This window comes from Danio aesculapii, chromosome 6 (assembly GCF_903798145.1).
Source record: "Danio aesculapii chromosome 6, fDanAes4.1, whole genome shotgun sequence".
In the NCBI taxonomy this organism is placed as follows: Eukaryota; Metazoa; Chordata; class Actinopteri; order Cypriniformes; family Danionidae; genus Danio; species Danio aesculapii.
The window spans coordinates 53,102,524-53,116,242 of record NC_079440.1 but is presented as its reverse complement, the minus strand read 5'-3'; the positions used below and the strand labels follow the sequence as shown (position 1 = coordinate 53,116,242).

At 36.4% G+C, this 13,719-nt stretch overlaps 1 long non-coding RNA gene across 1 annotated transcript in view; it reads left to right on the top strand.

The window, feature by feature from the left end:
• The window catches only part of LOC130230210 (uncharacterized), a 44,014-nt gene that overhangs the window by 30,105 nt on the left and 190 nt on the right, over positions 1-13,719 (top strand). The gene's annotated exons all lie outside the window — the stretch shown is intronic.

Sequence of the window (13,719 nt, the reverse complement as noted above, 5' to 3'; positions counted from 1 at the left end):
CTAGTCACAACAGACCACAGTTTTTAATTTAAAACTTGAACAGATTCATATTTTTTTTCTAATGCTATATGTAATCCATTTGTATTTAAAAAAGTTTATATATATTTCTTTATTTAATTTTTTTAAAATAAATGTTTAATTCATCTAAAAATACCAATAATATGCAGTATTTAAATCTCATAATTGAATAGGAGGCGGCAGCACAGTTGTGTATTGGGTAGCCTAATCGCCTCCCAGCAAGAAGGTCGCTGGTTTGAGTCTCGGCTTGGTTTGTTGGCATTTCTGTGTGGAGTTGTTCCCGTGTTGACGTGGGTTTCCTCCGGGTGCTCCGCTTTCACCCACAAGTCAAAAAAACATGCAGTACAGGTGAATTGGGTAAGCTAAATTATCCGTAGTGTATGTGTGTGAATGAGTGTGTATGAATGTTTCGCAGTGATGGGTTGCAGCTGGAAGGGTATCCGCTGCGTAAAACATATGCTGGATAAGTTGGTGGTTCATTCCGCTGTGGCGACCCCTGATTAATAAAAGGACTAAGCCGAAAAGAAAATGCATGAATGAATGAATGAATATAAGGAGCAACATGATGGCTCAGTGGTTAGCACTGTGCATTATCCCTTAAAGATGCATTTTTGTCAATCCATACATGTTTGAAACAAGTAAAGGTTGAGTAAATGATGACAGAATGTTCATTTTTGGGTGAACTAACCTTTAATACCAAGTCTGAACATGCCCGATATTATTAACTACTGTATATGGTCAGATTACTGTAAATTGGAGCTGGAGAAAAGAAATGTGATCACAAGTTGTAACTAGGAAAGCAATTTAAACCAGCTTCCTACACATGCTTTTAAAGAGATACTCTAAGAATATATCAGACTACACCATGTTTTTTTTTTCTCGATATGGATCAACTACATGCAAGAAATGCTCACCGAAACAGTGAATCATTCAGACCCCCGGATGGAACAAAAGAAAGAGTGTGAAAGACAAAAAAACGGACAGGGAAATTGGGCTTGGGGGCATTTGAAGCTATTTGATGACATGTACTAACAGAATTTTGGTGGTTTGTTTCTGGCACCAATCTTAATGCAGCACAAGGAATTTGGGCCTGTGTGGGAGTGAGTTTGATTGGTGCGAGCAGTACTAACTTGTATGTGTATTAGTGTGGGTTAAGATATAGAGGCATGGATTTCGGATTGGGTAACGTTTGCGGATGTGTTTTCGCTGATAACATTGTTGCTTCATGACTGTTGAGAAGTGCATGCCTGGAATAACTGAACTGATCTGAACAGAATGTCTTACCACAAAGCACAATCATGCAAAAATCAAGAGCTGTTGTGTTTGTTGGGTGTTTATTGTTTTATTTACATAGTAAATTTGCTTTTCACACACACACACCCATATCCTTTAAAAACCACAGCACACACACACACACACACACACACACAAACGTTTACACTCCCTTAGTAGGTGTGTTATCTCTGGCCCGTTTCCTTCCCTGTAGCTCACACCTTAGTTTGCCGTTTGGTCTTTTGCCCAATTTGGTCTTTTTAATATGCGTCATTGGCTCTTTTACCATTTTAGGGGGGGTGGTAAAATCAATGTGTGATGCGCTCGTGTGTCCGTGGTCACACTTTCTAGGGTGTTTATGACCTCTTTACGTGTTTGTCTGTTCACTATAAACCTCGGTTGAAACCACCTGCAGTTTGACAGCTTGAGTAATTCAGTCCAGCAGCCACAGAGGTGCACATTCCTCATTTATCACACACACAACACACGTCGGATTAATGTTAATGAAAATGCTATCACCATTATTCACCTTTGTGTTGCTCCAGACCCATGCTTTCACTTCTGTCAAGCTCAAAAAGAGGCATTTCAAAGAATGTTAATGCTGCATTTATTTTATACTGTGGAAATGTGTGGTGATCTATATTTTAAAGCTCAAGAAAGTACAAAATATGTATGAATAATTCATATTTAAATAGGTTACTTAAAGCGATAAAATGTTCTTTCAGTGTTGGTGTGGGTTTCCTCCTGGTGCTCCGGTTTCCCCCACAGTCTAAAGCAGAGATTATCAAACTTGTTCCTGGAGGGCTGGTGTCTTACAGATTTTAGCTCCAACCATAATCAAACACACCTGAACAAGCTAATCAAGGTCTTACTGGGTATACTTGAAACACCCAGGCAGGTGTGTTGAGGCAAGTTGGAGCTAAACCCTGCAGGGACACTGGCCCTCCTGGACCAAGATTGGTGACCCCTGGTCTAATGACATGTGGTATAAGTGAATAAGGTAAAACAAAATAGGCTGTAGTAGGATTGGGCGATATCGACCAATTTGGCATAATACGATGTCTAATGTGAAACATCACGTTGGACGATGGCAGCATCATCATAGGCAGTGGTGAATGAATTATTTATGAGTAATTAATTAATTCATAACGAATCAATTATTGGTAGCCAACAACCAACCAACAGTATCTGAGGTTTTTGCTAAAATTACTAAGTAGACACGTGAAAGCAAAAGATTGAAGCAGTGTACTGACGCTGTGACATGTAACCTGACAGATTCAATTGATGTAAGACTGAAGAGTGGTTAGATAGAGACAAGTTTAATTAAATATCTTGTGTAACAACTATAGTGAGACGCGATCCAGCGGTACATCCTTGATAAACTGCCTGATGTGCACTGCTCTCTGGGGTTTTGTGCTCAAAACACTGTCTGAGCTCAGACGAGCTTGTGTGTGTGTGTGTGTGTGTGTGTGTGTGTGTGTGTGTGTGTGTGTGTGTGTGTGTGTGTGTTGGTCACGTAATATGCGTTTTCAGCAGTATATTGTGGACGGAGGGCTGTTCAGAAATGCTAAGTAAACAAAGCCATTTTAAAACTAAGACGTATTAGTGTAAATGGGGCCTAAGTGTTTATTTTTTCACGCACGGGGTTGCGACGGGGGCAGGGCGGCTGATCGTGCTCAGCATTGTGATCTCTATCAGCCTTCGGCGATCAACGATGGCATCGTCCATTGACCCAACCCTAGGCTGTAGTTTATGAGCGCGTGTGTGAATAGGAGAGTGTATGGGTGTTTCTTCAGTATTGGGTTGCACCTGAAAGGCCGTCTTCTGCAGAAATTATATGCTGGAATACTTGGTGGTTCATTCTCTGTGGCGACCCCTGATAAACAAGGGACTAAGCGGAACAAAAATGAATGAAAAAGGGATAAATTAGGGATTATGACAGAATTTTCATAAATACAGTTAACGTCTGAATTATTAGCCCGCTTGTTTATTTTTTCCCCAATTTTTGTTTAACAAAGAGAATATTTTTTCAACACATTTCTAAACATAATAGTTTTAATAACTCATTTCTAATAACTGATTTATTTTATCTTTGTCATGATGACAGTAAATAATATTTGACTAGATATTTATCAAGACACTTCTGTACAGCTCAAAGTGACATTTAAAGGCTTAACTAGGTTAATTAGGTTAACTAGGCAGGTTATGGTAATTAGGCAAGTTATTGTATAACAATGGTTTCCTCTGTAGACTATTGAAAAAAAATATGGCTTAAAGAGGCTAATGATTTTGACCTTAAAAATGGTGTTTAAAAAATTAAGAACTGCTTTATTCTAGCCTATAAAACTAATAAGACTTTCTCCAGAAGAAAAAATATTATCAGACATACTGTGAAAATTTCCTTGCTCTGTTAAACATAATTTGGGGAATATTTAAAAAAAGAAAAAAATATATATTTAAAGGTGGGGCTGATCATTTTGACTCAACTTTATGTGATCAAAAATGAATACTTTTACATTTTTCTAAAAATGAGTGCAGCAGCAACATTTTTCAAAATGTAATATTTGTGATTAATATTACTAAACTTATAAATTTGGATCCACACAAGGGTGAGTAATCCATGAAAAACTGAAAACTCGGTCAGCATTAACTGCTGAACACTTTTTCCCAAGCCTGTTGAGTTTTCTTTTTTTTCAGTCGAACACAAAAGTAGATATTTTGAATAAAGCTGGAAACTGGTAACCCTTGACTTCCATAGTATTTGTTTTTCTTAAAAATATTAACAAGACCCATCAGAAAGATGGTAAGTTTTCTATTCAACAGACCTATTATAGTTTCTGTTATGTGCTTGCAATTTGCTGATACAATTTCATTCACAGTTGGCGTAATTTTGATCCCAAGGTAAGTAAAACCATCTTGTGAAACAGTAAAGGGTGACTGAACTGGGGGAAAGTCTTTCTGCTTTATAGAGAAACAGCAACACAGATTTAGAATTATTGATTTTATACCCTGAGAATTCACCAAAACATTTCAGTCAAATTCAGTATAGCTGGGATAGACTTGTTTTAGATTGGAAGAAGATAGAATTATATCATCTGCGTACAATGAAATACGCTGTTCTAAAGAGACAATTGTGATACCTGAAATATGTGTGTGTGGTTATGGATTGCCATAGCTAATGGTTCAATCGCTAGAATGAAACAGGGGGGAGAGCAGGCAGCCCTGGCATGTACCCTTATAGAGTCTAAAAGGGGGTATTTGTTTTTCTAACTATTTATGTCAATGCTTACCTGTTTTTGTCTCTTTTTAAATATCATCTTTTTTTGTTGAACAGAAGAAAGGGTGAGCAAATAGTGAGTAAATGTTATTTTTGGATGATGTATCCTTTTAAAAAATATCAGTCATTATTTACTCATCATTGTGTTGATCAAAACTTATATTAATGTAATTAAAATATGAGACATTATGAAGCATGTTAATGCTGCACTCATTTAGCTTGAAAAAGAGCAATAATATAAAAGTACTGATTTTTGAACACGTATTTATAAAGCTTCTGTCATAATCCACTCGCCCACATGAAATTCCATATCTTTAAATCTGAAAAGGAGACATTTTTAAGAAGGTAAATGCTGCACTTATATATACATACAGTAAAAACGCATGGCGATTTTCAATCTCCAAAAAAGACCAAAAAAATGAAAAGTATTTTAAAAAAGAAAGCCATGTGACTTTAAACACTCAACCTAAAGCCATATTATGATAACAACGCTTTGCAACAAACAATACATTACTGTATATACATGTAACACTTCATCCATAATGCTATTAATTATAGTACACTACCTGACAAAAGTCTTGTTGTTGATCCCAGTTGTAAAAGCAAAAAATGATACATTTGACTTCTCATTGATCATTTGGAAAAATGGCAGTAGGTAGATGCATCCCAATCATCACAAATACTGCAGAAGACCTATTGTAACCCACATGGACCCAAGATTCTCAAAGAAATCAGTCAAGTTTGGTGAAGGAAAAATTATGGTTTGGGGTTACATTCAGTATGGGGGTGTGCGAGAGATCTGCTGAGTGGATGGCAACATCAACAGCCCGAGATATCAAGACATTTGTGCTGCCCGTTACATTACAAACCACAGGAGAGGGCAAATCATACTTCAGCCTCCACAATTAAGTTCCTGAAAGCAAAGAAGGTCAAGGTTCTCCAGGATTGGCCAGCCCACTCACCAGACATGAACATTATGAGCATGTCTGGGGTAAAATGAAGGAGGAGGCATTGAAAATGAACCCAAAGAATCTTGATGAACTCTGGGAGTCCTGCAAGAACGCTTCCTTTGCTATTCCAGATGACTTTATTAATAAGTGATTTGAGTCATTGCACAGATGTATGGATGCAGTTGTCCAAGCTCATGGGAGTCATACACAATATTAATTCTGTTTCCACTGCACCATGACTTTATATTTTATACTGTACAATATTTATGTTAAGTGACAAGACTTTTGTCTAAACAAAGTCAAACCTTACTGTCCTAATCAAATAATTAAAAATCAAGGCATGATCATATTTTATTTTGGTAAAATCAGCGTAATCTAGAGGCCTTTGCCTTTCATATAAGCCACTTCTGATACCAAATGATCATCTAGAAGTCAAGTTATTATTTGTTGTTCCTAAAACTTGGATAGGCGACAAAACTTTTGTCAGGTAGTGTACTATATTAACTATATTAAATATTGTTTGTTGTTTTTTCATGTCTGCAGATAAAACATTAATTTGTCCTTTTAAATCATTTTTGACTGCTGATCTTTGCATATTTAAACCTGATAAGACAAGGATTCGTTTTATATGAAGATTTGCTATGCTCATTAGGGTAAAATGTCCTGTTTGATGTTTGAAGGGAAGTAAAATATGGGATGACACACAAGGCAAGGCTGAGTAAATGTTGACACTTTGGTTTCTTTTTTTGTGTGATTGTTTTTTTTTTTCACAGATTCGGTTAAGGACAAAGGTTTTCGGTTATCTGTATCTCCACTGGCCAGAGGCATCTGAAACACTATCGCAATATGCCACAGTCATTTACAATATGGCATAAACTAACTAGAATAAGATAAGGACAACAGTCAAACAACAAACGTCTGGAAGCTATAGATGACTCATTGTTCTGAGAATAACAGTGCAGGCGTATAAAATATTATTAGAAAAGGTTGATAGTAAAGGTCCAAGCACACACTGTAAGCAACAATGTGATTTCTTGGAATTTTAGCCAGAGCTAAGGACTGTAAAACACAATAGGTGAAGATATCCAATGCTAAGGCATTCACTTTCAGTAATAAGCGAGATTTTTGTGGCACAGGTAAAAAGAGAAGCTCAACAGCCGGCTAATGGGAGGTCAAAACTGGATCCTTGTATATTGTAAGGCTTGAGCGCTAGTCATATGCCTTCACCATAGTGACTCATAAAGTTGAAAAGAGCCGTGACTAATGTGACTCAAAGTGTAAACATAATGGATGAACCGAAGCGCTTTGAAAATCTCCCTTCTGTTTGGACAAGGAGCGGCAAGGACACAGTGACAGTTGTGTTGGCAGAGGGGAATGAATTGACCTACTTTCAGGATGACCGAGTCTTGATGAAGCTGCAGCTTAAATAAGTGAATATATCCAGTATACAAGTGGGAATGGTAGTCATGCAACTTAACGTTGACATTTTGTCTTGTCCACTTTACTTTTATGTGCTGTTGAGGATGTTTTCATCCACTCTGGGGTGATTTTGAGTCTTAATTTGGCCACAACTTTCTCTGTGTTTCAGCAAATGGAATGATTTTTGCTGACAAATCTTATTCTTGCACATTTTTATGTCCTATTGACTTCTATTAAAACAAAATTTTTTGATTGCAAAGCCATGACACCATATTATTATGTATTCTTGATTGTCAGTGTCTTTTCCTGTTGTGAAGCGGTAACATTAGCAATTGCAACTGTTTATTTACAGTTGCACTGCAAAAAAGCTTAGTTTCTGGCTTTTATATGAAGTATAGTGCGTGCGTGTGTGCTTTCATTCGTGCGTCCGTGCGTGCATGTGTGTGTGTGTGTGAGAGACAGAGGGCTCTATTTTTCTGATCTAGGCGCAAAGTCTAAAGTGCATGGCGTAAAAGCATTAAGGGCATGTCTGAATCCACTTTTGCTATTTTAAGGACGGAAAAATGCTCTACACCCCGGTGCATGGTCTAACAGGGTTGTGCTTATTCTTTTAATGAGTTATGGGTGCGTTCTGAGCATAACGTGCATTAAACCAATCAGAGTCTCATCTCCCATTCCCTTTAAGAGACAGTTGTGTCGCGCCATGGCGCATTTGCTATTTACATGGTGGACTTTGTAAGTGGAAAAACTGAACGCTTCACTTGCGAGAAAACAGTTAAACAGATTATCTGCAGCGTGAGGATAAAGAATGAGACTCCTGCATTCGGCCTCTTTATTTTCTCTTTACTTTACTTTTACTCTTTACTCCTTTACTTTCCTGAAGTAAGAAAAGGTGTTGTACACACTCCACTGAAGACATCCATGAGCCTACATATTTAATTTAGTTTGTTAAGCGCAAAGATTTGTTTCAAAACTATGTCTAAATTCAGTTCTAATTTCCAGCAAACGAATAAATGAACAAAAAAAATAATAAAGTGGAGTAAAAAATAAGTTATATCCAAACACACATTCTATTCTTATGCCCCATATAGTCATGCAAACGTCTCCAAAACCTGACAGGAGGACAAATCTAAACTTGTTTCTAATAAACAAATATAAATATGCATATAATAAACAATACTGCTAATAATAATAACATTATACAAATGCTAAATGTGATGAATAAACTAATAAAAGGCATGAAGAAGGCATAATGGTATCGATGTAGTAAATAAATATTTTTGTAAAATTTTAATCCTTTATTTCTTTCATATGTAAAGATATTTGTGTATTGCTGTACATCCTGTGTGTATTAAGCATTTAGACCTTCATATGTGCATAACTAACAGGCTCTGTGCTGGACTTTAGAGCAGCTTTTAGCTGGTCAATAGCGCAGTCTATTTCAGTTTCTCAAAATAGCAACATGCCAACAATGTACCTTAACATGCCTCCTTTATAAACTGGCACTTATGAGCTCACAAATTAGCGCAAATGGATTTGCTATTTAAACAACATGGCGCAAAACTTGAAAATTAGGGTTGCACTGGTCTGAAAATAGCAACAAATCATGCAAAACACTTGTTGCGCCTTATTGCGCCGGTGTATGATAGGGCCCAGAGACTGTAAGAGAGACTTTTGCACACTTACCTTGATATGTCTGAACAAAAAGACACCCTCTCATCTCTCTGACTCTTGCACCAGGTTGCACATTTGCACTATAGATGCTTTTTTTAATCACTCCATGTCTCTTGGAAACATTGTGGATTTCAAATTGTGCTTCATACAGTTGAGTAGGCTTGACAACCCCCCTGTAGAAACACTATAGAAACACTCTTCTCTCTTATGCACCTGACACTTTATTAAACTCCATCTTACAAGGACTCAATAAGGAAAAGTTTTGTGTTTGTATTTATGATTAATTTATGTAGCATCGTTGTCCTGCTAGACACGAATCTTGGTTCCTATGTATGTCCACATGTAGCGGAATGACAATAAAGCTTGACTTGACTTGACTTAAAAATCAAAATAAGCAGCTCAGCTCTCAGAACATAGTAAACAAAGTAAGTGTATTTATGCGCTCAAATTTGTTTTACTCCATAGAACTTTTTTGGACAGGGTAAAAATAGCCACAAACATAACGAAAGGTATTAAATTTAAATAATACACAAGGGTTGAAAGTCAGTCATATTTGCGTTTACTTTACGTTTTCTGAAGAAAAATGAGTGGATTTTGCCTATTTAGTTGTTGCAGCATGCACTGGAGGGTTGCTATGCAGTTGCTGTTGGTGGTCAAGTTGTTGGCAGAGGTTTTCCTACTAAATGGAGATGAAAAACTGTGTATTATTATAGACCATTTCAATGTGGTCATGTCATTGGCCTATGAACATTTCATGCGTGTTATCAAACTATTTCATAACTGTAACAAGAGGCAATTCATTCATAACTTAATGTTAAAACATCTATTGTAATATTATATATCAATATGTGACTCTTTTCGAATTCTCGGAAGCTATTGAAATTAAAAATGTACAACAGGAAATACGTTGGGACTATTGGAGATCATATAATGGCATCTGTGGCCGGTGTTCACTGTTTAATCTTGTGGTCTTGTTCTCTCGTCTTACATTTTGCACAAGTGAAGTGATTATCATGGAAAGCACTCAACAAAAAGGGGACCACGGCAACTGAACTCAGAAATATGAATGCAACTTAATATTTTTTAACAGCATATAATAAAATACAACAAAGCCATAGAAAGAACAGTGTTTTTATTATTATTATTTTTTTTAATTTAATTATATCATCATGAACATCATCATATGAAACTTATACAACCTTATGATTATACAAGTCGTTACACATCTATTAAAACATTAAAGCCTTTTGAATTACATATATTTTTAATTAAATGTAATATAATTTATTCATTAAATATTAAAACATTCCCATTATTCATTTAAACGCATTATCAGTAATATAAAATCAGGCTCTGGTAGAGTAGTCATTATTGCAATAATGCAATTGAAGTCTAGTTTTAGGTGATGTTAAAGCCAAAGATAGATGAAGACATTTTAGATAATGTGCAATATTAACACTACACCAGATATTATTATTGTATTTTATTGTATTGGATATGAGTCCTAGCTGTCACAGCATTCCCTTCTCTGACTACTCTTAAAAAATAACATTTTATTTAACACTTATAACAATTTTAAACACATTTAAAACACAAACTATTTTTTCTCAGGGTAAAATATACATATGGGTTACTATAAACATGTTGTTTAATGTAAAACATGTTGAAGACTATTAAAAAATAGCATAAATAATGAACTATTTCCTAGCAAAATCTGTGTATCCAGCATAGTGACTCCTCTCCTCCTTTGACATACATTAAAAAGATGGCTTCTGGTCTCCTTTTCCACGCACTGCATGGCAGACTGGAAGCATTAGCATTAGCCATTATGTCTTTTCAGCTGAAGATTTTCGCCTTGTCACCTATTGGCTTTTTGTTCTTGTGATGCAGATATTAGAGCATTTTCCTTGCCATTTCTATGCAGTGGGAATGCCATGGAAAAACTATTTCTATGCATGGCATTTCTATGCAGTTGCTAAGTCTTTCTAGTCGGTCAGTTTGTTTCTGTGCAGATGGTAGTGTTTTATGTGGTTGCCAATGCATTTCTATGTAGATAATGGTATATTATAGGTGTCCAGGTTGTTGCTGTGCGGGTTTGTAGAATGTTTTTGGTGGTTTCAATGGTATTGTTTTCCATGGCAGTGTTCTTAGTGGTCAGGTTTTAGCACATTACTATGCAGTGAGTAGATGGAGTATTCTGTCAGTTTTATTAGCCAATTGCTAAGATGGTTATGGAGGACTGGTTGTCTCTATGCAGTTGCTAGGTTGCTCTTTGCAATTGCCAAGGCATAGCTTTATAGTTGGTGTTTTGGGAGGTTCCCAGGGTGTTACTATATAGTTATACAACATAGGCTCATTCTGAAAACATAGCCCTGTATACGTTTCTGGAGATCACGAATTAGGTAGCCAGAGGAATGTATGGCTGCATTTTCACTTTAAAATGAACACTACAGGGTGGTATGACGCCATTAATTTCCAGGCTTACCAGCTGACCGCTTAGCTTCTTATGGGTGGCAGTTCTGCTTTAACCAGTTTGTCCAGTAGCTCACCATGTATGTCGAAGGATTTCAGACGCAGAGCAGAGTTGACCTTGACGAATCTGGTGGAGAATTGTTCTAGAAAGCGGGTAAGACAAAAACAAAAGCCAAAAAATAAGATAGACAAGTAAATAACTGGGTGAAAATGTGGTAAAATCTGACAACATGGTAAAAATCAGGCTGCCGCAAGGGCTTTTCTTTTTCTGGATTACTTTTGAAAACAGTTGGGTTTAGGGAAGTGGGTCAATCGGATACGTTTAAAAATGCTATTGGTTGGGTTTAGGGAAGGGGTAGGTTGGGGTTATAGGTCGATCAGTCAGTCAGTTGACAGCGGGCTCTAGTGGATTTACGCGAGAACTGCAGGCGCGACTTACACTCGCACGAGAAATTTGAGATCTCAAAAAGCAAGCACAGCGGCCTCTGGTAGATTCGTGAAAACAAAAACTGCTAAACAAACATACCCCCTGGGACGTATTTGGCGATCTACAGAAATGTATGTGGAAGTATGTAATCACAATGAGCCTAGGTTGAGTTTTTAGGCTATTTTGGGTATCCAGGTTGTTGCTACTCAGTTGATGTGATGTTTTAAATGCTATGGTGTTTTCTGTGGTTGCCAATGTGTAACAATTGCGTTGTTAAGGCGTTTTGGGTATTTGCAAGGATAATGCTATATAAGTGGTTTTGGGTGAATGCCAGAAAAAGTTCTGGTGTGTGTCATGGGCATTTTCTTTTCAGTTTTATCATCAATAAGTTGGAATCATACATTTGGTCACTTAGAATAGCAACCTCACACCTCTTTACCTGGTGTAAAATGAGTAATGGTGAAAGGATGAATGGCCTGCTTAAGGTTGGGTGATTGTAAAAATCCCTAACCCTACACTAAACAATAGCAGAAGTGATGTGTACTTACCCTCATTTAATAAAGAACAAAAAGTGTGTAAAACTACTACACAAAAGCTGCACTATAAGAGCAAAAGTGCTGCAGGGAAAGGTGTTTCAGGAAACCGTATGTGGCTCAGAGCTTCTTAGATTTTGTTCTCAGACACAAGCATGACGCAGTTTACTCTTACCATGTGAATACAACAAAACAAATTCTCATCTTACACTGTCGTACGCCTCCAAATGCAGACACAAGCAGTAAACATCTGCGTTTCACCCACTTCCTGTTCCCTAAGCGAATCTAGTGCTTCCTGTTTTTATGCGGATCCTGCGGTTACACATTAATTGTATGAATTTTGTTTTACTATATATGACCTTTCTGTAAAACACGCACAAATTAGAACACAAACAAGCCGAGGTCATGATGATACGGTGTGTGTAATCTACTAATATGACCAACACAAAGCTTTTCTGGAAGTTCAATAAAGGTGCAAACACCAGTAAACTGATGGCCCATGCTGTTAGTGATTCTGAGCATTAATGAGATAAAAATGCATTTTTATATTTTTTTAGAGGTAAAATTGTAAAATAAATATATACAGGGTATCTGCCGGGTCTTAAAAAGTCTTAAAATGTTGTAAAATGTACCAAATTTTAGGTCTTAAAAAGACTTTAATCCACTGAAATGTCCTATGTCCATGTAAAGCTATACCCAATTGGGCCAACATCCATCCAATCGCTAACAATTATCAATAAAAGTTTTAAGAAGTGTTTGTTTATTAACTCTACTTACTTATTAATATGGTTTAATTATTTTCCTTAAAATAATATTTGTTTTTAATGTTTTTCTGAGGTTTTAGCTTGAAAAAAGAAAATCTTTAGCGTTTAGCCTTGTGTAAGTCTGAAATTTCATTCATTATGGTCTTAGACTGGTTTTAAAATGGTCTAAAAAGGGTCCTAAAAAGTCTTGAATTCGACTTGATAAAACCTGTAGAAACCCTGTATATAATAGATATTTTAAAACATTAAACACTGTAGATCAAATTTTTTCTTGCACTTTAAGCTAATTTTGAGTTGTTTGTTTTAGTGAAAACCTATGCACAAAAGCTTAACCAGGCAATGAAGATACCTGTTAAAGGGATAATATAACTGTATTTAAAGGAGACCTAGCATGCCTTATATTTCAAGATGTAAAATAAGTCTCTCATGTCCCTAGAGTGTGTATGTGAAATTTCAACTCAAAATACCGCACAAATGTTGTTTTATAACTCTCTAAAATGGCCTCATTTAGGCTTTGATCAAAATTGTGCCTGTTGCCTTAAATTCAAGTGAGATTGTACTCTTTTCAAAAGAGGGCGGCGCTTCAAATGCCTGTGTGTCAGCATAGTGGCAGATTTAAAAACAAGACTAACGTCCTATGCTAATGAAAGAGAGGTCATCAACAATGGGCGGGGCTTTCCCCCTCTGATGTCACATACAAAAGGAGAATGTCATTCAAAGTGTTTCTGCAAACTGTTTTTATCAAGTGTGATTATAAAAGATAAAATTATTACAATTTTACCATTAGAAGCTGATTATATTCACAGACTGTTGCCACATAATTGTGTTTAAACCCCTTATATAAGTGATTTTTGCATAATAGATGCCCTTTAAAGTGAGTAGAACTTTGTGGTTTTGTCATTTAATATGACAC